Genomic DNA, 24,342 nt, shown 5'->3' on the forward strand with positions numbered 1-24,342 from the left:
CTCCATCCATTTTTATTATCTAATAAAACAGACTTCAAAACTAATCAGAAGAAACAGGGAAGGGCATTACATACTCAATGGAAAAATCCACCAAGAACACATTGCAATTTTTAACATCTATGCACCAAGCACAAGGGCACCCAAATTAGTAAAAGAAATACTTCTGCATCTTAAATCATACATTGACCCTCATACACTGATACTGGGTGACTTCAATACCCCACTCTCACCAATAGACAGGTTATGCAAGACAAAAACTAGAGAAATGTTTCAGCTAACTGATATCATAAACCAACTGGACTTTATAAATATTTACAAAGCATTTCACACAAACACAAAAGAATATACCTTCTCAGCACCTCAGGAAACTTTTTACAAAATGGATTATGTTGCTCACAAAGCAAGGGTCAACAGATACATGAAAATTGAAATAACACCCTATATCCTATCTGACCACCATAGACTAAAACTAAATATTAATAGAAACAGAAAGTTTATAGACTTGTGGTGAAAGAATAGAAAATACAGCCTAACTCTGACCTTCTAAGAAGCCCCAAACACTTCACATTCCAGAGCCCGCTTTTTCTTTGCTAGAAACTAGGTAAAAGGTCACAGTCCAGAGCACACCCGTTAAGAGCTAGGCAGAAAGGCCTTGAATGGTGATCTTGGCCCCACAAGGTATCTGGAAATGAGCTAAGCTTATCTTGCTTCTGTAAACTGCTTACACTATTACCCCTATCCAGGAGTTCATGCAGCTATAGACATCCAAGAAAATAGGAAACTAATTGGTCCACTGAGCACGGGTTCCAATAATTTAAACTGATTGGCTTAAAAACTATGGAGTGGTACAAATAGGTTGGCTCGCACTTCGTGGGCTCTCCATGCTAAGAAATGATTGGTTTGTGATTCGCAGGCTTTGTTGTAAACTTATAAAAGCTGTCACAATTCGGCACTCGGGGTCCACAGTCCTCTAACCCTGTGCGGTGTATGGCTGTAGAACACAGAATTCTGGAATAAAGAAATCCTCATGTTATTTATTGCATTAAGACCGTTTCTCATGAGTGATTTGGGTGTCGCCTTCTGAGGTGTGGGGTGCTGGGGCACCCTCTGTTTTGGGGGGTCTTACAGTGGAAACGGAACAATGTCTGTCAAGATAGACATCAATAAAAAAGAAGCTAAAATTTTTTTAGTATTGAATGAAAGTGAAATTTTTACCCCCTAACATTAGATAGGAGAAAAACAGGGATAGAGGGGAGAGAAAAATTAGGAAAATGCCTGAATTTCTTTCCTTTCATTTCTTCCTTTAGCACAGCTACTAACAAACTGCAACCAACCTCCCTAAACAACCAGCAACCACCAATTCCACCTCTCAGGGGCCCTAGCATTTATTTGCCCTCTTTAAAGTTCCCAGAATTCCAAATGTCATGCCATTATAGAAATTATCTGCAGGTGGCAAAACCAAAATTCTAGCATTCTCAAAAAATGTCACTAAAGATATCTTCATCAAATCTTTCCCCTCGGGACTAGGGAACTTTGTAGTAGGGGAGGCAAAGAGGTTGTAAAGGCTGGTGGAAATGGAAGCCACCGAGGAAGCAAGGCCTTCTAAACCACAGAGCTGATACCTAAAGAGTGTCATGAAGAGTGTAGCAGCATGCACAGGACCTGCTTAGTTATAAGCCACATGAGGTCCCCAGGTGAGAGAGGAAGTAGAGATAAGCACTCCCCCCCCATCCCTAAGCCAGAAGCTATCTCCAATTGGTAACTGCTTGAACTGCTTGCTAAGGAATCTCCAACAGGGTCTCACTGGGTATATGGACAAAATTTAAGGCCAGATTCCATGCCCAGAAGTAGATGGTCAACATAAACATGAACATAGTAGGATCTTTCTAAGGTTCTTTATCTCACAATGCTGTATGCACACTTTTTATTTTACAGGTCTTCTGCTTATCATGCTATGGTTTCATATTTTTGTGGGAGTTTATGGGATTTCTGTGTATGCAAATATGTGTATCTCTTTGTGTGTGTTTCTTGTGCTTTTTCTTTGGCTCCTTTTGCTTTGATTGGGTCAACTCAGTTTTGTTGTTGCTTGTTTTCTAATGAGAGGGAAGTGTGGATTTGGGTGAGTGGAGAGGAACAGAGGATGTGGAAGGAGTTGGGAAAGGGGAGATGGTGATCAGAATATGAAAACAATCTATTTTAAATAAATCAATAAAGCATACTGGAAAAAGAGAAAACTATCAATAATGTCAACTCTTTACATTAAAGAGCTTACTACTGTTGTAGAGTAGCTGGTGTTGATTCTCAGCAGGGACATGGCAGCTCACCAGACCTGTGACTCCCATCCCAGGAGAACTGAAACCCTCTTTTCTGGCCTCTCTGATCTACTGCTTACAAGTGGTGAACATAAACTCACACATGCAAACACGCATATACATAAAGAAAATAAAATGAGTAAATTTATTTAAAAGCAAACAAAAGAGACAAAATTGTGACTAGAAACAACAAAATTTGCAACATACAAACTCCATCAGAAATACTTTAACAATTACAAACATAACATTGACCACAAAGCATTGAAACAAAAACCAGATAGCAATTTAGTGTGCCCTCCCCACCTCAGACTTCTGAGCAGGAATTTCCAGACCTCAGTGCTAGCCACAAGTCTCCCACTTAGGGTGGAGTGCTCTGACCAAGGTGAAGTCCATTGTTCTTCCAGACCTGCAGTTTCCAGAGAGGCACTAGCCACCTGCTGAGCAAGGAAAGGGTCTGCAGACCTGTTTCCAGCCTTTGGGGGAAGGGTTTCCCCCCTGCGACCCACCCCCCCCACCCTGCCTAAATATTTGGAGACCTCCATTAACCTTTGAGCCTTGAGCACAAAATTTGTCTTGGCTTCATGTTTCTCCCGCCATTTCCTTTCTATCCCCAGCTTTCCTTCCCGGTGACCCGGTTACCCAGTTTGATGTAGCTGCCGGCAGCTACAATTTAGGAATAAAATCAACAAAAGTTAGATAGCAATAGATAATAGACAAATAAATAAATAAATAGAAATAGATAAAAACAACCAGGCAAAACATTAAAAAATAAATGTAAGACATTAACAGCCCTGTTAACATGCTAGATATAACATACATATATAAGAGATTATAAGTATTTCTACTAAGTAACTATAGTTTTCTCAAGTTCAAAAGGAGATTTCCCAGGAGAGAGAGAATCCAGTAGGCCAATAAATAAGCCTTGAAAAACTCTGAAGTATAATCTCTGACCCTAAAAGAATATAAAACATAAAACACCTGAAATTGAAAGGGCTTCATGTATAGTAATGATATTTTACATACAATATCAAAGAATAATGAAAGAAATTATTGATAAAATGAGCTTCTATTATTTTTAAAGCTGTCTGTGAAAGACAATGCCAAGATACTGAAAAGCCACAGACTAAAAGAAAATATTTTCAAAAGATATGTCTGATAAAGAAAAGGCTTATCCAGCCAGGCGATGGTGGCGCATGCCTGTAATCCCAGCACTTGGGAGGCAGAGGCAGGTGGATTTCTGAGTTCGAGGCCAGCCTGGTCTACAGAGTGAGTTCCTGGACAGCCACGGCTACACAGATAAACCATGTCTCGAAAAACCAAAAAAAAAAAAATAAATGAATAAATAAAAATAAAAGAAAAAAGAAAAAGAAAGAAAGAAAGAAAGAAAGAAAGTAAGAAAGAAAGAAAAGAAAAGGCTTATCCAAAATATGCATAGAAGTCTTAAAAATTAACAAGGAAGCAACCTAACTGAAAATAATAGCAAAATTACCTAGGCTCATACCTATCTATCATATGCTGGTGATAATATGGAAGATTTGAACTCTCTTTGCTGGTGGGAATGAAAAATGATGCAGTCAGTTGGGAAGACAATTTGGGCCTGTTATAAAACTAAACAATAACCTGGCATGGTGGGTCAAACCTACAATCCCAGCTGTCGAGAGGCTGATGCTAGAAGATCTTCAATTTGAGGCCAGCCTGGGCTACATTGTGAGTTCCAGATCAGCATGGTCTACATGCAGAAATATTAATAATATTTTAAATCTACCTAAACATGTGAAATATTAATCTACCTATACAGGTGAAATATTAATAATATTTTAAATCTACCTAAATGTAAAAATGTGTCAACAATTGTCACTTTGTCAGCTCACATACTAAAACTGAAATGCTATAGAAAATGTTAGCATGCCCATTGCACAAGGATGACAGACACATTTGTAAAGTTGATATATAGTTTTGCAAAATCTGTGCCATGCATTTTATTTTTAATGTTTTTATACTAATTTTTAGTTAAAATTTTCCAGGCAACAAAAATGGTCAAAATTCATAAAATATTCCTACACAAAAATCTGCTCAAAGACATTTATAACATTGTTACTCATGCGTATAAAACTTGGAAGAAACGAGATTTCCTCAGTTAAATGTGTAAGTAAGTAAATAAATGTGGTACCTACAGACAGAAAACTATGATTAAAAGAGATGATCTATTTCAGCCACTGTTTTCTTGAATAGAAAAATGGTTGTGTTTCTTTTCACTATCATTCGGGTTTCCTCACTATCAGTTGCTTAGGTATATATGGAAGAAAGGAAAATAGATTATAAATAAGAATCACTGACAAAGGAAAAAACAGGAAACAGAAGCAGACTAGCTCCCAAGGAAAGGCTATAACAGCAAGGTATCCTATGAACCGGAAGTACCTCCTGTTGCGCGCGGAATACCGTTAGTCTGGAGCGCCAGAAGAAAGGCAGTTTAGCTGCGGACAATAGGGCCAGCACCAGAAAGCCTACCAGTCTTCAGGTGAGCCAATACCTGCCTTTCCCTAAAGACACTCTTTTTCTAAGAGGACTAAATCCAACGACTAGTTTTCAAATGCTTACTAGAAGCTCGAGAAAAATGCTCCACCTCTCCAAGGCGAAGGCCGAGGACTCCACGCCCGCTGGCGCGGAGATATCCATTCCTAGGCGCTCAGTTAAAAAAGGGGAGCAGGTGGCTGACTTTCAGCCTGAGGACCCCAAAAACCTCAGTGGAGATGAGCAGGGTCATCGGGACATGCCAATGCAGAAAGTAGACGCAGAGGCACCCAATGGGTCTTTACTGGCCCTCAGAGAAAAAGCGGAGACCGGTCAAAAGCCGCAAATAAAGCCGCAAGGAAAGCGGCAAGCCTCTGGCCTAGAGACCGTAGCTATGGCAACACGGTTGGCCGTAGCCAAAAAGGGCCAGTCTTTGTGTGACCTGACGACCACAGCCATGGACAAACGCAAGTCCATCCACACAAAGAGACGGTCAAGGCCTGGGTCCGTGACCACATCCATGTCCACGCGATCGGTCATTGCCAAAAAGAGCCAGTCTTCAGTAGGCCCAATGACCACAGGCGTGAGTACACGTTTGGCCATTGCCAAAAAAAGTCAGTCCTCATCTGGCCTGGTGACAAAAGCCATAGCCACATGCTTGGCCGTTGACAGAAAATGTCCCACAGCCACGGCCACACAATCAACCACAACTAGAAAAAATGAATTTCCATCAAGCCTGGTACTTGACAAAAATGGCCAGTCTTTATCTGGCCAGGTGACCACAGCCATCAAAACAGGCTTGGCTGTTACCAGAAAGAGTCAGTTGCTATCTGGTCAAATAACTGCCCCCATTGCTACACACTTGGTGGCCCAAAAAAGCCAGTCTCTGTCTGGCCCAGGGATAACTGCTATACCCACTCAGTTGGCTGTTACTGGCGGAAGTCAATCTTCATTTTTCCCTGGAACCACAGACTTGGACACACCTTTAACTGTTGCTACTACAGGACAATCTCCATCTGTGGAGAAAACTAACAGGAAACCATCAGTTACAGAAACAACTAACATGGAGGTGCTAGTAGCGGAAGAGATGGCCGAGAAAAGGCAACCTACTTGCAAGAAAATGTCTCCTGAAAAGCAGCTGCGTTTCAGTGTAAGGCTGACAGAGGGTTCCTCCAGATTCAAAGATATTGTGGTAAGGAAGCAAGATGGCTTCACCCATATCTTTTTATCCACAAAATCATCAGAAAATAACTCACTTAACCCAGAAGTGATGAAAGAAGTTCAGATTGCTCTGGCCAAGGCTGCTGCTGATGACAGCAAGCTGGTACTGATCAGTGCCATTGGCAGCGTCTTCTGTTTCGGCCTTGACTTTGCTTATTTTATACACTGTCTGACTGGGAACAAGAAAAGAGAAAGCACTAAGATGGCAGGAGCAGTCAAAAAATTTGTGAATGCTTTCATTCAGTTTAAGAAGCCTATTGTTGCAGCAGTCAATGGCCCAGCCATCGGACTGGGAGCTTCTATATTGCCTCTTTGTGATATGGTTTGGGCTAATGAAAAGGCTTGGTTTCAAACACCCTACACCATCTTTGGACAGAGTCCAGATGGCTGTTCTAGCTTTACATTTCCCAAGATTATGGGAGAAGCTTCTGCAAATGAAATGTTACTCGGTGGGCGGAAGCTAACAGCACAGGAAGCGTGTGAGAAGGGCCTGGTCTCCCAGGTATTTTGGCCACAGACCTTCAACCAAGAAGTCATGATTAGAATCAAGGAGCTCGCCTCGTGTAGCACAGTCGTCCTGGAAGAGTCAAAAGCCTTACTACGTTTTAACACCAAGTTGAAGTTGGAGCAGGCCAATGAGAGGGAGTGCACAGTGCTGAAGAATATTTGGGGCTCTGCACAGGGGATAGACGCCTTGTTAAAATACTTGGAGAAGAAAATCGAGTACTGACTGAGCGGACTGCCACCGAAAGCCCTGGAACTGGTTTAAGCAGAACTGGTTTAAACATGATGGCACCCCTTGCTCCTAGTTATGAATATTTACTCTTAAAGCCTGAAACAAGTTCACCTGTGGCTCATGCATAGAAGTAGGACTGGAACACCCAACCTATTATACCAAAGAGCTTTAAAGGACTGTGACTTTAAAATAACTAACTGCAAAGTACCTTTAATCAAACCTCCTTACTTTATATACACAAAGTATAAAAAGGTGATGGTAAGCAATTGTTTGAGGAGTACTATGTTAAAAATATATAACTTTATTTGAAAAATATATAAAAAGTCGGAAATGATTTTTGTTTTCATTTCCTTTACTTAGGACATGAAATTTGTTTTTGTATTTTCCTTCCAGAACAAAGAATCTGAAAGGATATTAGCCAGAATGACATCACTTTCTAAATAGGCATACATAAAGATCTGAGACATTTATTTTTGTCTCCAGAAAGAGAGGTTTTAGAATGGGAAATAGTAAAGCAATAAAAAGGGGAATAAAAGCTTTTAGGAAAAAATATTTCTGACAAAAAAATCTCAACATGCACTTAGGGTTCATGTTAAAATATCAGCTAGTTCTTTCTTTGTTATGTATGTCCAGCTTATAATCAATTACCATGAAGAGACCTCTCTCTGGAAGAAAGTTTAAGCTGTACATCAGTGCATAACTGAGTAGCTTAAGTATGAATGGCAACGTTAAAACTTAGTCCTAGTGTGTTTTAAATATGTCCCACCCTTTTAAAAACTAACTGCTTCTTTTGAGGGGGGTGTGTTTTATTTGTTTGTTTGGTTGGTTGTTTGGTTGGTTGGTTGGTTGGTTGGTTGGTTGGTTTTTGGTTTTTTTTTCGAGACAGGGTTTCTCTGTGTAGTCCTGGCTGTCCTGGAACTCACTCTGTAGAACAGGCTGTCCTCAAACTCAGAAATCACCTGCCTCTGCCTCCTAAGTGCTGGGATTACAGGCGTGCGACACCACAGCCTGGCTTAACTGCTTCTTGTTACTGGGTGAAAAGTATTCCTTAATACTAATCTTGGTTAGATATTTGCAAATACGATTGGTGTATTGCACCAAATAAAATATTAAGTTTATAGAGTATAATTTTAGGTTCACTTAGTGTATATTTAATACGGTAAAAATTATTTTGCATACTATTTTTTCTTTTTTTGCTTCTTCTTTTCATTTTTTATTGGTTATTTTATTTATTTACATTTCAAATGTTATCTCCCTTCACTGTTTCCCCTCCACAAACCCCCTATGCCCTTCCCCTGCCTCTATGAGGGTGCTCCCCTACCCACCCTCCCCCTCCCACCTCAGCATCATAGCATTACTCTACCCTGGGTCATCAAGCCTCCAGAGGACCAGAGGGTTCCCTTCTTTGCATACTATTAACTACAGTGAAAACATTACTTTATATACAGCATTGACTTGTAACATGCAGATAAGATTGGTATATTGCACCAAAAAATCTTTACGTTTATAAAATATAACTTTAGTTTCACTTAAATTTTATTGTATAAGGTAAAAAATTTTGCATACTATTAATTATAAAGCATTTAAAGTTATTTCGTATTTAATATTCTTAGTATTAGCTGTAATATATCTATTATAAACTAAGTACTGTACTATGCCTGTGAAAATAGACAGGTTCATTCCTTTCAGAAATGGAGACTGATTTTCCTAACTATGGGAAATTATTGTTAGGCTACTGATGTTGCTTGTCGTTTTAATTTACTGACAAGCCTCATTTTTTAACAATCCTGAGATTTAGACTTAGAATTGACCATTTCTCTGACCAGTTAAAAAGTTGTACAGTATGGAAACCTGATGTTGCTTTGGATCAACTAGTAAACACAATTTTTAAAACATTTTTTAAGATTTATTTTATTATTTTATGTGTATGGATGTTTTGTCAGCAGATACACACACACACCACATACATGTCTGATGCCGGAGGTAAGAAGAAGGCATTGGATGCCCTAGGACTGAAGTTACAGATGGTTGTGAGCTATGACGTGCATGCTGGGAATAAAACCTGGGTCTTCTGTAAGAGTAGCAAGTATTTTCAACCACTGAACCATCTCTCCTGTGCCTGGGTACCACATTCTTATGACTGAAACCTACTTTTCTATTCTGTAGTTCAAACTATATAAAACTAGTTAATCTGTAAAGTTTTATAGAATACAAATTCAGCTGTAAAAACTGGTCACAACTAAAATATTTTCTGCCTTTTTGTTTTGAGACAAGGTCCCATGTAGCCTAGGATGATCTCCAACTCATTATGAGCCATGACCAGCCTTTAACTCCTGATTCCCTGCCCCTACTTCTACAGTGCTAGGATTACTGGCATGTGTCATCACACACACTTTGAATTGATAAACATGATAAAATGGTATAAAATGTTATTTACCCATTACTAATATGAATTTCCTGTTTATAATTTACTTATAATGGCTTTGGAATTTCTCATATAGCTAGCTTCAAATAGCATTGTTTATGTAAACTATAACTATTAATATTAAATTAATTTTAGGTACCAATTTATTTTAAATTATAGCAGTAAAACAATTACATATCAGCACTAATATTTAATGAGAACAAATTTATGTTATAAAATGACAAATACATTATGAATTGTAATTAGGCTGTAACTTTGCAAATGTGTTTAACATCTGACATAATAAAATACCTGGAGTATCATATCTACTTCTACATTCATTCTGTTGAGATACATTTGTGTATTTGTTTTGTTTTGCATTTTTGTTTTTTGGTTGAGGATATATGAAATCTTATTCTCACATAAACATTTAGTTGGAAAAGGAAAAAGGCAAAACGTTTCAGGTAATTACAGCAATCTTGCTGCCACACTTTACTGTTATACCACCACCGAGGTTTAGGGAATATGTAAGAAAAGAGGTTTGTTCAGCTTACCATTTGGGGAGCTGGAAGTCCCCAAAATAAGATGCCTCATTTGTTCAGCCTCTAGTAAGGACATTCTGGCAACATCACAACATAGAATATGGTAGCATGGTAGGAAGGGAGCTGTTACATGGCAAGACCGGAAGCCAGACAGTTTCAGGGTTCCACTCCCATGGAAAAAAAACCCTCACTAAAGGGCCTAAGAATTTTGTTAATGCCTACTAAAGGTAATGCTACCAGTACCTACTTGCCTTCTATTCAGACCATCTCTTAAATATTCTGAACATAGCCTGACTACTATACTGAGCTTCTAGCATGTAAACTTCTAAGAGATGCATTCAAATTGTATGCAAAGTGCAGAGCCAACTAAAATCTTACAAAGAGTAGTTTCTCAAAGATTAGTGGCAATGTGTAAATGTGTAATGTGTAAATCGGAAGCTGTCGGTGACCTTTTCATATCTCGAGCGCCAAACCAATCTTAGATTTTTTAATGGATCTCAAGCCATGTGTGACTCGTTCGTATATGTATAATTTTATAGCATCATGCATTAGTTACTTGGGAAATGCTAGAATATGATAATTATGGTATTTGGGGCTGGAGAGATGGCTCAATGAATGGTTAAGAGCCCCCAAGTCACTTCCAAGCACCCATGTCAGACAGTTCAAAACTACATATAATTGCAGCTCCAAGGAGATCAAAAGCCCCAGCCTCGAGGGACATCGACACACAAATGTGAAATACCCACATGAAGACACAATTAAAATAATAAAAGTAAATCTTTAAAAAGCATACGAGGTCTTCCTAGAAAAATGCACACATTCTGCAAATACAGCATTTTTATACATATGCTTAATATTGTTTTAATCATATTTATACCATTATCACAGCTTGCCCTATCCAACTCCTACTTAGTCTCCTTCTCTGCAAATACGCCTCCCTTATAATTTTAAGTCTTTTCTATATGTGATCCAATGAGTTTCATTAGAGTTTTCTGTAGAAACATGGCCATTTTCCCAGTAGCTACACTACTGAAGAAAATGTCTTAGCATTCTTCATAAACTGTTAACTGTTTAGAATTCTTCATAAACTGTTAACTGTTTAGAATTCCTCAGAAAGTGAGTGACATCATGAGCCCCTCCCACTTCCAGAACAGGGTCTTAAAGGGTCCAATTTTTGCACAAGTAGTCACAGCTACTCTGAGTTCAAGAGTGTAACAGCCGTAATATACATAACATACAACACGCCTGAAGTTGTTGTTCCATATCTCTCCCCACCTCCAGCCCCTTCTTCTATGATGCTTCCAGAGCACGGATGACATAGTGAACTGGTGGGGCATTCGATAGTCATTTGTTCTCAGTATTTTAATGAGTTATGAGTCTCTGCACTCTGTGCTGACTACTACATAAAGCAGTTTTCTTGAGCAATCCTGTCAGCAGCACTATTCTATGGTCATGAACATAATTACCTACAAGACAATTTGGCAAGCATATTGAATTACCTAAATGATGGACACACTTAGTAAAACAAAAGCAGTAGCTTCCCCAATAGGATACCCCCCCACACACACCCCGCCATGGGCTTTGTCCAGGATTGCAGAGCCAGACATGAATTCTTTTGTGTGGCATGGTTGATTACTGCATAAGAGATTTGCCACTAGTGTAGCAGTGGATCATCTTACCTGGCTGGTCAGTATTATTGCAAATAGATTCAACAGCTGAGTTAAGACTATTGAGGATAATTTTTCCACTTCGACTCAACACAGTAAAAGAAGCTCTAGCCAAAGAAATTAAGCAAGTAAAAGAAACAAAAGGCACTCATAATACAAAGGAAGAAGGAAAATTATTGCATCCACAAAGGGCACGAACCTGTATATAGAACATCCCAGTGGGTAATAAAAGCATTAGAGTTAATAGACTTAGCAAATCAAAGCATGAAAACCAATTGTACTACTATATAGTGTTAATGTGAACAATTTGAAAAGGAAGTTGAGGAAATAGCTCAATTTAGAATAGTCAAAGATATAAAATACTATGGAATAAAGTTAAATAAGGCAAAAGACATATATGACTACCTGCTGAGACATCCTGCCAGCCCCAAAACAATCTCGGTAAGAAATAAAATTGTCAATCTCATATGGATTTCAAAACTTGCAGTGAAAATAATTATAATTGAACCAATATAGAGCATGCTCATTTAGACCCATTTAAAAGAATTTAATGGCCAAACGAGAAAGCCTAAAAATTATGGTCAACTGGATTCCAACAAGTGTGCCAAGAATAATTTTTTGTAGCCTTGCCTAGAACTTGCTATGTAGACTGAGATGGTGTTAAAGTCATAGCGATCCAAGTGCATTTACCTCTGGAGTCCTGGGTTTAAATTCATGTACCAAGACATGAATTTAAATACCTGACCAAGACTATTTAGTATAGTCTTATAAACATCTTATAAACAAAAGAAATGAGTAAACCATGATGAACAAATTATACCATGATACCAAATTATGAAGTTGAACTCTTTTCTGCAAAATTCACACAAATTAACTGAAAAATCAAACAAACCTCTAATGCAAGAGCTCAAACTACAAAATGCTGAAACTGTGGGTGAAATATTCACGCCAATGGAATTGACAATTAGTTCTTAGATACAGCACCAAAAGCATAGACCACAAAGGAGAAATAGGCAAACTGAATCTGTCAAATTAAAAACACATGCACAAAATGATATGCCAAGATAGTGAAAAGATAACCCCCAACAGGAATGTGAAGACTATTTTTATTGTATAATTCTGTATACTTTATCATTTTAAAAAATTACAAAGTAATTCACCTAGCCTACATTTTTTTCATTTACATGGTTTAATAGTTTTAAGTATATATTCATAGCTGCACTAAAACCCATGACACTATATAAATGTGCATTAGATATGACAGTGCTTAAGATAACAATAAGCTAGTCTCTGTGGCTCCTGTGCTCTTTCCAAGGCAGAGACAATTTCTTTCAATTTTCCTACAAATTTGTAGCAGCTAAGCATTCTACCAGAGTATGGAAAAAGTAGGAAAAGCCAAAGAAAGTGTAAAAGCATTGGACTCAAATAGCACCTGGCGTGCCAGAGCTTCTTGCTTACTGTGACTTTTGGAGTCCCTAGATTCCAAGTGGAGTGTGATGACCTCTGAGACAATGCCACTTTTGTGAGACTTTTTTAATATCAAAAGTCAGAATCTGGCCACAGCCCAGGGAAAGATTAGATTACTTGGACATTTAATCTGCCCACCAGACTGCAGAGCTTCCTGGGTCCAGTGTACTCTTATTAACATCTGAATTTTTTTTCTCTGATTGTCTGAGTGCTAGGTCTTCTGTGATTCCCAAGGGAATATTCTAGGTCTCCTTGGCACTGCCTCCATAACAAAGATTTAGCCTTTAAGGAAATAAAATGGTGAACTGTGGGCCCACAAAATACACAAGGAAAAAACTACCAAACATTTCTACCACTTGTCTTACCTCTATGCTGTCATTATAGAAATAAAACTGAAATAAAAAGGAACCTGAAGCCTTCAAATCCTGAGAATAGAGGTTACTCCTGAACCTATATACAGATCTTAAGGAAAGGAAACAGACTCTGATGCCTGCACAAACTCTGTTTACCTACAACAGTACATCTTCTTTGGGAACAACTTTATTTCCTAAAATCACAGGGAAACACTTTCAGACACTACTCTATTGCTAGCTAGCCTCTGGGTTCAAAAAATTTTAAACAAAAAATACAGAGAAGGGGGACTGGGGCTACAGTTCAGTTGATAGAGGATATATATTAAAACTAGAATGACAGAAAAGATTAGCCCCTACAAGAGATTTGAAGTTATACTTTAAGACTGTAATAATAAAAACAGCACGGTACTAGAATAAAAACAGAATCACTGATCAATGGAATAGAGTTGAGGGTCCCCCTAGAAACCTAAACTTCCTGATCTTTAATGAAGAAGTAAAAGGTACACGCTGGGGAAATAAGGAAATCACAGCATTTCTAACAAATGGTGCTGTTAAAACTGGATGACTGCATGTAGAAGAATGAAACTGGAGCCTTATTTCTCAGCCTCCATAAAGCTCCTAATGGATTAGAGACCTCAAAATAAGGCCAGAAAAGTAGAATCTAATAGAGAAGAAATTAGGGTATATACTTCAATTCACTGACATAGGAACAGACTTGAACATGACTCTGATAATGCAGGCATTAAGACCAAAAATTAATACTTGGGATTTAACAAAAATAAAAGTTTCTATACAGTAAAGAACACTGTCGCTCAAGTAAAGAGGCAGCTTAAAGTATGGGGAAAAATTTTTACCACTGGAAAAGGATTATAATCTTTAATATTTAAAGAAATCAAAATATTAATTAAGAGAACAAATAATCCACATTTTAATAGGACAGAGAACCAAGTAGAGTGCTTAAAAGATAAAATACAAATAGCTGAGAAACATTTTACATTTTTTCAACATCTTTAGCCATCAGGAAAATAAAAACTAAAACTACCTTAAAATTTCATCTCACCCCAGTCAGAATGTTAAACACTAAAAGAGAAATAATGACATGAATGTTGGGGAAAGAGAGCACTTGTTCCCTGCTGGTGGGGATACAAAGCTGTGCAGCCACTATGGATATCAATATGGAGGTTTTTCAAAAAGGTGGCTACAGATATAACATATGATCCAGCTATATACCTCTCTTTAAGTATATGCCCAATGGACTCCATACCATTTTCTAGAGATACATGCTCACCCATGTTCATTGATTCTCTACTCACAATAGCCAGAAAATGATGTATGTCAGATGATGGATAATGAAATGTGGTATATTTGCACAGTTAGAGATTATTTAGCTATTCAGAAAAATGATATTGATGGATAAGTGCATAAAAGTATATTTGATAATGAAAGTACAAAACCCAATGTGAGGCTCCACAGCTTCTTTTCTGAATGAATGACTAGTCTAACTATATAGAAGTGCAATGACTTACATAGTCTTTATTTCCAATGTTTTTGATAAGAAAGTATAAAATATAAAAAAACAGTAATAAAAAAAGAAAGTATAAAATAAATAAATTTTAAAGTGAAATTATAAAACTCACAGAAAAATGGATGAAACTAGAAACATTCATTCTGAAAAGGATAAGTTAGACCCAGAGAGACAAATGCCACATTTTCTTTCATCTGCTAATGTTAGCTTTGAATCTTAAGATATATGTTCTTTTTTTATTCAATATATTCTTTATTTACATTTCAAGTGATTTTCCCTTTCCTGAATTCCCCCCTCCCCGAAAGTCCCATAAGCCCTCTTCCCTCCTCCTGTTCCCCATTTGGGATACCCATAAACATCAGAAAACTACTAAAGGACTAGCTAAGTCCATATTCTGTTGCTATGAAGAGATACCACGACCACATTAACCTTTATAAAAGAGAGCATTTAATTGGGCTGGCTTACAATTTCAGAGGTTTATCCATTATCATCATGGCAGGGAGCAATGGCAGCACGCAGGTAGACATGGCGCTGGAAAAGTAGCCAAGAATGCTACATCCAAATCCACAGGCAGCAGGAAGAAGGAAAGTAACACTGAGCCTGCTTGAACTTTTGGAAGTGCAAGGCCTGCCCCCAGTGACACACTTCCTCTAACAAGGGCACTCCTCTCCAACAAGGCCACACTTCCTTGGATTCTTCTCAAGTAGATTCCAAGGATTCTTCTCAAGTAGTACCATTCCCTGTGGTTAAACATTCAAATACATAAGCCTATGGGGGAGGGCATTCATACTCAAACCACCACATTTTTCTCTGTCCCCCATAGACTTACAGCCAAATCATAATGCCAAAATGCATTCAGTCTACTTCAAAAGTTTCCATAGTCCATTACAATCTAAACACTGTATAAAAGAAAAAGTTCAAAGTCTCTGAGAATCATAGCAATCTCTTAACCACAAATCAAAACATCAAAATCAGAAATCAGCTCACACACTTCCAACATACAATAGAGTAGAATATATATAACCATTCCAAAAGGAAGAACAAAAGCATAGTGAAGAAATAGTCGATCAAAGCAGAACTGAAAACCGAGCAGGTCTCTATGTCTAACATTCTTCAGATCTGAAATTCCTTTCAACTTTTTGACTACAACATACTTCTTTCTCTTTGGTTGATTGCTCTCCCTGTTATAGCAGCTTTCCTCAGCAGGTATCTCACAGCTCTGGCATCTCCAACATCTTTGGGTCTCCTACACAATCCAGACTTCACCTTCATGCTTCATCTGTAATCCATGCATGGACATCCCTGACAAGTGCCTAACCTCATGGCTTTCCTTAGTTGTAAGGGGAGATTGCACAACCCCTTTCTTGGAACCTTGACTCTAAAGCCAGAACCATGTAGTCAAAGCTTATAAGTTCTACTGCTTGCTGAGATGGAACTTGTCCCCCTCCTTCTGTTGTTGATGATTTCCCTCACTGCTTAAGCTTTCCTTTAATTCTTTTCCACAAGTTGGAAGCTTATAATAGGTGAGCTCTTCTCCTGATGTCATGACTCCCTTTATCCCATTTAGCATCAGGCTTTTCTTCAAACTTGTTATCTCCTTGAGCACTGAACATAACTCCTTTATACTTTCTGGTGCTCCTTGTCTTCTCAAACTGTACATTTTGTATTTCTCCTTGCCCAGCTTGCTCCTTTTCATTTTATAGATCTGCATAAGAGTAGCCACTAATAACCAAGCCAAAACAGTCAATAGTAGGCTATCTTAAATATCCTCGGCCATTGCCATTAACCCAAAACTTTTCCATTTAGCCTCAGCAATTTTTTTAGAACTGAGGCAGAAAAGTAGACACATTTTTTTGCCAAAATATCACAACAGTCTCTAGACCACTTAGTAATATTTTCCCTCTAAAGCCTCTTGATCTGGGCCCCACAGTTCACATCACCCTCAGCAGTGTCTTCCATGATCCTATTAGGATGATCCATTAAGCCCCACTTAAAGCATTCAACTGCTTTCCTAATCCAAAATCCCAAAGTCCACATTCCACCAATAAGTATCTTGGTCAGGCCTATTACAGCAATACCCCATTCCCTGATACAGACTTCTGTCTTAGTCACTGCTCTATTACTGGAAAGAGACACAATGACCAAGACAACTCATATGAAAGAAAACATTTAATTGGATTAGCCTGCAGTTTCAGAAGTTAATCCATTATCATCATGGTAGGAAGCATGGTGGCATGCAGACATGGCACTGGAAAAGTAGCTGAAAGTCCTGCATCCAGATCCATAGGCAGCAGGAAGAGAGATCCAATAGGCCTGGACTTTTGGAACCTCAAAGATAATCCTTCTTAAATAGTGTTAATACCTAATGGCTAAGCATTCAAACATATGAGCCTTCAAGGGTCATTCTTATTCAAACCAGCCATGGAGAGAGTCTTCCATGGGAATATTCTATAGACCCGTTAACATTACAAGGCCATTACCATTGCTCTTGGCTTTAGAACTTGATTGCAGGACCATACCTCATACATGAGTCACAAAACATGAAGAAATCAAGGTGGTACAAACCTAGAAGCTTCATCCCTTTTGGCTAGCTCTCACAGTGCTGAAAGACACTAAGCAAACTACCAGAAGAGAAAAGTAATCGTCAGTTATATCCAGCTGTGAACTCTGTGAGCTTCTATAATAACTAACCTTGCAAGCCATGGCCACTCCTGCAATACTGCCATAAACATCATGAGAGAAACCAATAATTATCTGGTTGGACTTAAGTCCCATTCAACAAGATGAAACACATACCTAGGCATCATTGTTGGGCCAAGAACAAGCCTATGGCTAGACAGGTTATAAGCCTTAGGAGAGAACTTATCACCATCATTTTGCTAAATCTACATACTATTAAACCAAGTCTTAATGGCTAATTGTTATTCCCATAGATGAATATATCTTTCACCCCTCATCTGAGAAACTGCTATTTGCAGTAGATTGTGATTAACACAGAGACCCACAGTTGGCCAAGGTGCAGTGACTATGAGACTGAAAAATGCTGAACTCTAAATGGAACATACATACCACACTCTCTCCTTCCAAAGCTCAGGAATCATTGCAGAAGAAGGGATGGAAGGACTGTAACAGCCAAAAGCAGACTGTAACAGCCAAAAGCAAAGGATTATAAGAAAACAAATCAACTCACAATGCTTGTAACCCAGCACTCACAGAAGACCATGAGCTACATAATAAAATCATTTCAAAAACTAGTAGCTTTGCCATGTATGAACAACCATATTTATTGCAGAACTATTCAAAATAGTCAAATTACGGAATGATCTTATAGAGTTTTATTTGTCCATTAAACAAACAAAATTCTATTATTGGCACAAAGAATGAAATTCTGCCATTTTCAGGAAAATTGGCATAAATGGAGATCATTTATATTTCCTGGATCTAACACAACCTCATAATGGCTACTGAATAAATGTTGAATCAAACTGACTGTCCAGAAAGTAAAACCACTTATTGGAGATGCTTAACCTTATGAGTTTTCCCCAAAATATGATACCATTCCTTAAATTCCATATTTAAGAAGATTTAGTAGGTATTTCTAAAAAAAAAAAATTAAGTCAGGGGGAGACTTACTTGCTTTATAACCTAGGCTGTCTCAAACTCATAATCCTCCACCAGTCTTTGAGTGCTTGAACTTGAAGCATACGATAACACACTTAGCTCTAACAAACACCCTGAAAGGTCATTAGTGCATATAAATTACCAAAAGTGGGAGAGAAGTTAAGCTTCTATTGGCAGCTGTTTGTGATTAACACAGTAATGGTCTGGGGACTTCATATTTTTCTTGTGCAAACAATACCATTTATAATATACAGACAGAAGTTGAGAAAGCATCTGAGGTTGATAGTAAGAGTTCTGGCCTGGGATTAAGGTTCAGTAAGGCCATGTTCCCTTTCTTGGCTTCAGTAGACTGATTCCTGTCCTGTTTTCTGTGTTGACCTGCTAATTTCAAATGGCACATTTAGCATCCTCTGAGACAACCATTTGTCCCAGCCATTTCCCCTTCCCAGAGAAGCTTCCCGTCTCTCCTTACTGCCTGCCTACCTCTGGACAAGCTCTCCACAACAGAGCCAGATCCCCAGCCCTAGTCAGATTGTTTATTGTGAAGACTGATGAGCAAGCTGTGGTTTCTGTTTATGCAGATGTCTTTGTTTTCTCTTACATTTCACTGCTGTTTCTCTGCTAGTTCATTTCTCAGTGGACTCTATTGTTCTTTGATCCAGCCTCCTATTAATAGAGTTTTGTCTTCTCAGTCACCTCACTCCCTAGCTCATCATTTCTGAGAACTGTGCTTTTTATTCAGTGCTGCTCAGAGAACTCTGCTCCTATTTTATCTCATCTGGAATGCCTCCAAATATAACAGTGCATGTACATGATCAACAGAGCATGGTGCATGTTACCCTGTGCTTGTGCCTGTACTGGCTTTGGTCTCTGTAGCTTCTTTAAGAAGAATATTTACTACTACAACTTCCTTATAGCTGTTTTTTAAAAAAACATCATGACATTTGCAGGCAAATGGATGTAACTAGAAAAAAAAGTAACGCAGACCCAGAAAGACAAACCTGCTATTTGCTCACTTGTATGTGGACATTAGCTGGTTAAGTAGAAGACAATTGTGTTACAATCCACAGGCCCAGAGAGGCTAAGTAAGGAGAGCTCAAAGGGGGAGGGGCACATGAAGCTCTCTGAGAAGGTAAATTAATAGATTTTGAGGGTGAAATGAGAATGGGTAGGGATGGAAATGGGAGGGATCAGGCAGGGGAAGGGAGAGAGACAGAGGGAGAGAGTACTGAGGGAGACATCTGGAACTGGGAGACATTTGGGGAGAGATGTAGAAACCTAGTGCAGTAAAAACTCCCTGGAATCTACCAAAGTAACCCTAGTGAAGTCTTCTAGTAATGGCGGATATGGAACCAAAGTAGCCATATTCTATAATCGGGCAAGACTCCTAGTAGTGGGACTGGGACATCAACCCAGCCAGAAAACCTTCAGCCTACATATACTCTATCCTGCCTGCAAAAGCTATGGTGGCACAGAATTTGGGGGGAGTGACTAACCCATGCAGGGCCCAATTTATGGCCAGGAGAGGGAGCCCACAGGATACTGTTGGATGGCCAGGAACTAGGGGCTTGAAAGCTCAGAACAGACCAAACAAAACTGGGGTGGAGGGCACAATGAAATGATCCCGAATGACATTCTCCTATACTCATAGATTGGTGTCTAACCCAACTGTTATCAGAATGGTGTCATCCATCTAGCAACTGTTGGGAATAGATACAGGGACCCACAGCCAAACACTAGGTGGAGCCAAGGGAAGACCACAAAAGATTGCAGGATGCAGAGGGGTCAAGGACACCATGAAAACACTGGCCACAGAATCAACTAAGCAGAGTCCATAGGAGTTCACAGAAACTGAAGCCACAAACATGGACCCTGTCTAGGTTTGAGCTTTGCCTTGTGGTCTGCATATACCTTACAGTTGTGTGGCTTAGTGTTCTTGTTGGAATCCCAACAATGGGAATGGGAGGTGTCTCAGATTCTTTTGCCTACTCTTGGGACCCTTTTCCTCCTACCAGGCTGCCATGTCCAGCTGTGATATGAGGGTTTGTGTCCAGTCTTTATATCTTGTTAGGACATGCTTGGTGGATATCCCTGGGAGGCCTGCTTTTTTTTCTGAAGGAAAACAGAGCAGTGAGGGGGTGGGGAGTTGATCTAAGGGAGACAGGAGGTGCTAGAAGAAACTGGGAGGGATGGAGGGAGGAAAAACTGCGGTCAGAATATAATGTATGAGAGTAAAATACAAGGTTTTTTTTTTTAAACAAAACAAAACAAAACTTTCTTGTAGTAAGATTTAAAAATCCCCACCGCACCCTGTTATCTCAGTTTAAGTCAGGGATTTTCTAAGTAGTCTAGGCTAGATTCAAATGTGCGATCTATGGCCTTAGTCTCTTAAATTCTGAAGTTACAGGTATGCACCAACATACCCAGCAAAGTTTTATGAAAATGTTAATTATTAGCACATAGCCATTGTACAAAATGATAGGTCTTATTATGATACTGTCATAAATCCAAAGCATGTACCTACCTTGCTCTATTTAGCCCCTCCCCATTACCCTCTCTTGGCCTTCTCTTCCCCCCTATTGGTTCCCTTTCTACTCTCAAATTATTTCAGTTTAGTTTCATGTCATATATACATATACAAAAATCTGTATTCCTTATATGAAAAAACCATGCAATAATTAGATTTGAGTTGAGCTTGTGTTCACTTTAACTACCCATAAAACTTCCCAGGTCTCAAAAGGTTCCCATATCATAAAAGGCCACCAAGCATCTGAAAGATGCCACTTTATGGAAGCAATACAGCAATAATATAATGGTGGAGTTATATGGGGGCTGGACACAGAACCACTATTTTTTCTGCCCAAAAGAAGAGTGCTAACTTTTGCTGTACATTCTTTAAAATGTAGAGTAATGGTGGACTTATAGGTTTAGCTATAGGTTCTGTGGTCATGAAATATCTCTATGTAAACAAAATACAGAAAATGTGCCACTGACTTACAGGGCTCGTGGTGGGATGAACCCATCCATGAATTCCTTCAGCCACACTATATGGTCCTCATTGAAAAGAAACACATTCCTAAGCCAGAAAAAAACTGAAAAAAAAAAAAAACAAGAATCCAGAAAAAATATGTGTATTAGGAAATACTTTATATACCACAAAATCAACTCATATAAAGTATATAAACTTTATATACTCATAGAAAGTATATAAACCTGTTGTTTATATTACCTGCTCATATATAATGTTTTTACTTTATTTTGTTTTGTTTTGTTTTGTTTTGAGAGACACTTAATTCTAACCACTAGCCCACTAGGGAACTTTTTTGCTTTATTTTGGGAAAACATCTTGCTACATGATCTTTGATGTTGGTCTCAAACTCATGATCTTCCTACCTCAGCCTCCTGAATACTGGGGTTAGAGGTATTTATCACTACAAACATTAAACACAAGTACACATATACACAAATCTTTAAAACACTGAAACATGATAATATCCACTAATGTAGAAACTAAAATTCTTGAAATGCCTTATTACAATTATCTCTAAGATTCCATTGTAGTATTCTTTATAAAGCTTCACTATTGTGATGTCTTTGTTTTAACACACTCAATACAGTTATACAAGGCAACTCTTGTTCTTCCTAACACATACTCTTAGAGGGAGTGTTAAAGTAAAATAGTTAGCCAAGCTTTCAACATTTTCTTTTATTATACAGTCATGTAAGACCACACATTTAATGTACTTTGAACATATCCCCCATCCTCCTCTGTTTCCCTTCTCCCATTAGTCCTCTTGATTCCCATACAGTTTCACTTCTATTTTCATTTTATCAGTACCTATAAATACCCATAACTCCTAGAACCCACCAATGAGAGAATACATGATTTTTTTCTTTTGAGACTGAATTAATACACACCTAATGTTGTTATCCCTAGTTGTATCACACATGATACAATCATTCCAGAACACAGTGATTGAAAGACCAAAAAGGTACCAGTCAGGATGGCACCCACCTGGCACTCAGGAGCCTGAGACAGAAGGATCACAAGATGCAGGACAGCTACATAACATGATCCTACATAACTAACAAACAAACATACAAGTTAATAAAATTAATAAGAAAACTCATGACATTATATGATTTCAAAGCCTTGGGTTTCTTTCTGATTCACTGATAGACATTTTAAATCCATGATAATTCCAAAAAAGCCAATATACGCGTTTTAACAAAACAACACTACTGTGACTTAAGCAATCAACACCACTTGTAGTCATAGCGGGGGGAACAAATGCATCAAGCCACAATGACATAGAGCACCAAGGGTCTATTTCAAATTTTGATTAACAGATAAAACCTTCAGGCTGTCCTCAAATTCTTAATATTTCCTAGCTGTAATAAACCATTCTCTCAAAACCTACAGCACATAATTATGAGTCTAACCTGAACAGACTGACAATGTCTACACACAATCTGTTCTTTGGCCAGGAGGTGAATCTGTCACCAGAATAACACTAAAGCATCTGAGTGAGTACACTTCCCCTATGGATTAATCAGCCTTTATCTATTCAAGTTCTGCAGAAATCCACCCGGTCTGCAAGGTTGAAATCTTGCACTGCAGTAACTAGAAAAAGTTCCTTGTAAAGTGGAAAATCATTCTAAGTGCATATGAAAATCTGGCAACTGCATCTGGGATCTGTAAGAATATGAATTCACTTTAAGAAGCCAGCAGCAGAAACTGCATAAGACAGAGGCAGGTTAGAGAACCATTCATATAGTATTACTGCTGTCCAATGTGGAAGATGTCTGCTATAGAATGCAGACCAATAAAATCTGAACATGCTCCTGACATTCAATAACCTGAATTCCTAGCTGATACATGTGCCTTAATCTCTCCTTCCTCCTGTTAGTGTTTGGTTGTAAGCTATCTATGGCAAGAACACGGGGACAAATGCTTTCAAGATGAAGTACTTTCCTATTTCAATAATATGGAAAGGCGGGAGTGAGAGCTTGCCTGGAGTTTGAAATTTTGCCAACCATTTCTTCAAACCCTAAGGTTTGCTCTGTAAGAGGAGAAGGCAAGAAGCAGGGGTGTGGTGTTAGATAAAAAGATGAAAAATGATAGTGAAAACTAGAGGCAGAAGGAAGAAAAGGAAGAAGAGAGAGGGAGACTACTAATTCAACAGTTGCTTCTTGTTGGGGTAGCAAAATGCTCTAAGATTGTAGTGATGGTTGTGAGTATACTAAAAGACATGGAACTGATAAATTTAGAGCTAGGCTAGTGGCCACCAAGACCCAGCAATCCTCCTGTCTCCACACCACACTGGTCAGCACACACTTGGCTTTTCACGTGTACTCATTGGATTTGAACTCAGGTTTTTGTATTTGCACAGCAATCAACTCTTACCTGCTAAGCCATTTCCTCCACTCAAAGGGTTTCACTTTTTAACCTAAGGTTTAATTTAAACACCTCTGTGATAGCAAACCTTGGTTGTTAACGTCACTACATTTATAATTATCTGAGATCCTGGCTGCTAGGCACTCCTGTGAGGGATATTCTTAATCATATTATTTGAAGGAAGATCTTCCCAAAAACCTGGGCCACATTTTCTGGTAGCAGTCCACATACAGGGCATGAAAGGAAAATTTTGCCTTTTGTCTGCTTGCCCTCACTCTCACTGGCAAGTCCGCATATCTTGTTGCTGCCAATTTCTTCAGGATTCTAATGTCACTAAAGACTAGTAGCTCTCCAGGAATCCTCCCAGACTTCATTGCCAGGAGAGACATCCAGTCTCATGGACTGAACAACTACCCAATTCTTGCCCTTTCTGACCTGAGACAGCCATTATTGGGTTTCTAGGACCATATACAGTCTAAGAAACTACATTTTAAAAATCCAATTCGTTCAGTTCCTTAAAGAACCCTGACCAACACAAAATTTCTGCTTCTAAAGAGATAAACTGAGTCACCCTTTCTGCTCAGC

The 24,342-nt window shown here is 38.6% G+C and overlaps 1 protein-coding gene and 1 non-coding gene across 2 annotated transcripts in view; one reads left to right on the forward strand and one right to left on the reverse strand.

The window, feature by feature from the left end:
- Positions 1 to 24,342, reverse strand: part of Ophn1 (oligophrenin 1) — a 353,532-nt gene that overhangs the window by 263,721 nt on the left and 65,469 nt on the right. The window lies entirely within an intron of this gene.
- On the forward strand, positions 4,166 to 4,270 carry LOC127675878 (U6 spliceosomal RNA). Its single transcript, XR_007975563.1, has one exon. It is a non-coding gene; the product is annotated as a U6 spliceosomal RNA (small nuclear RNA).

This window comes from Apodemus sylvaticus, chromosome X (genome assembly GCF_947179515.1).
Source record: "Apodemus sylvaticus chromosome X, mApoSyl1.1, whole genome shotgun sequence".
NCBI classification, from domain to species: Eukaryota; Metazoa; Chordata; class Mammalia; order Rodentia; family Muridae; genus Apodemus; species Apodemus sylvaticus.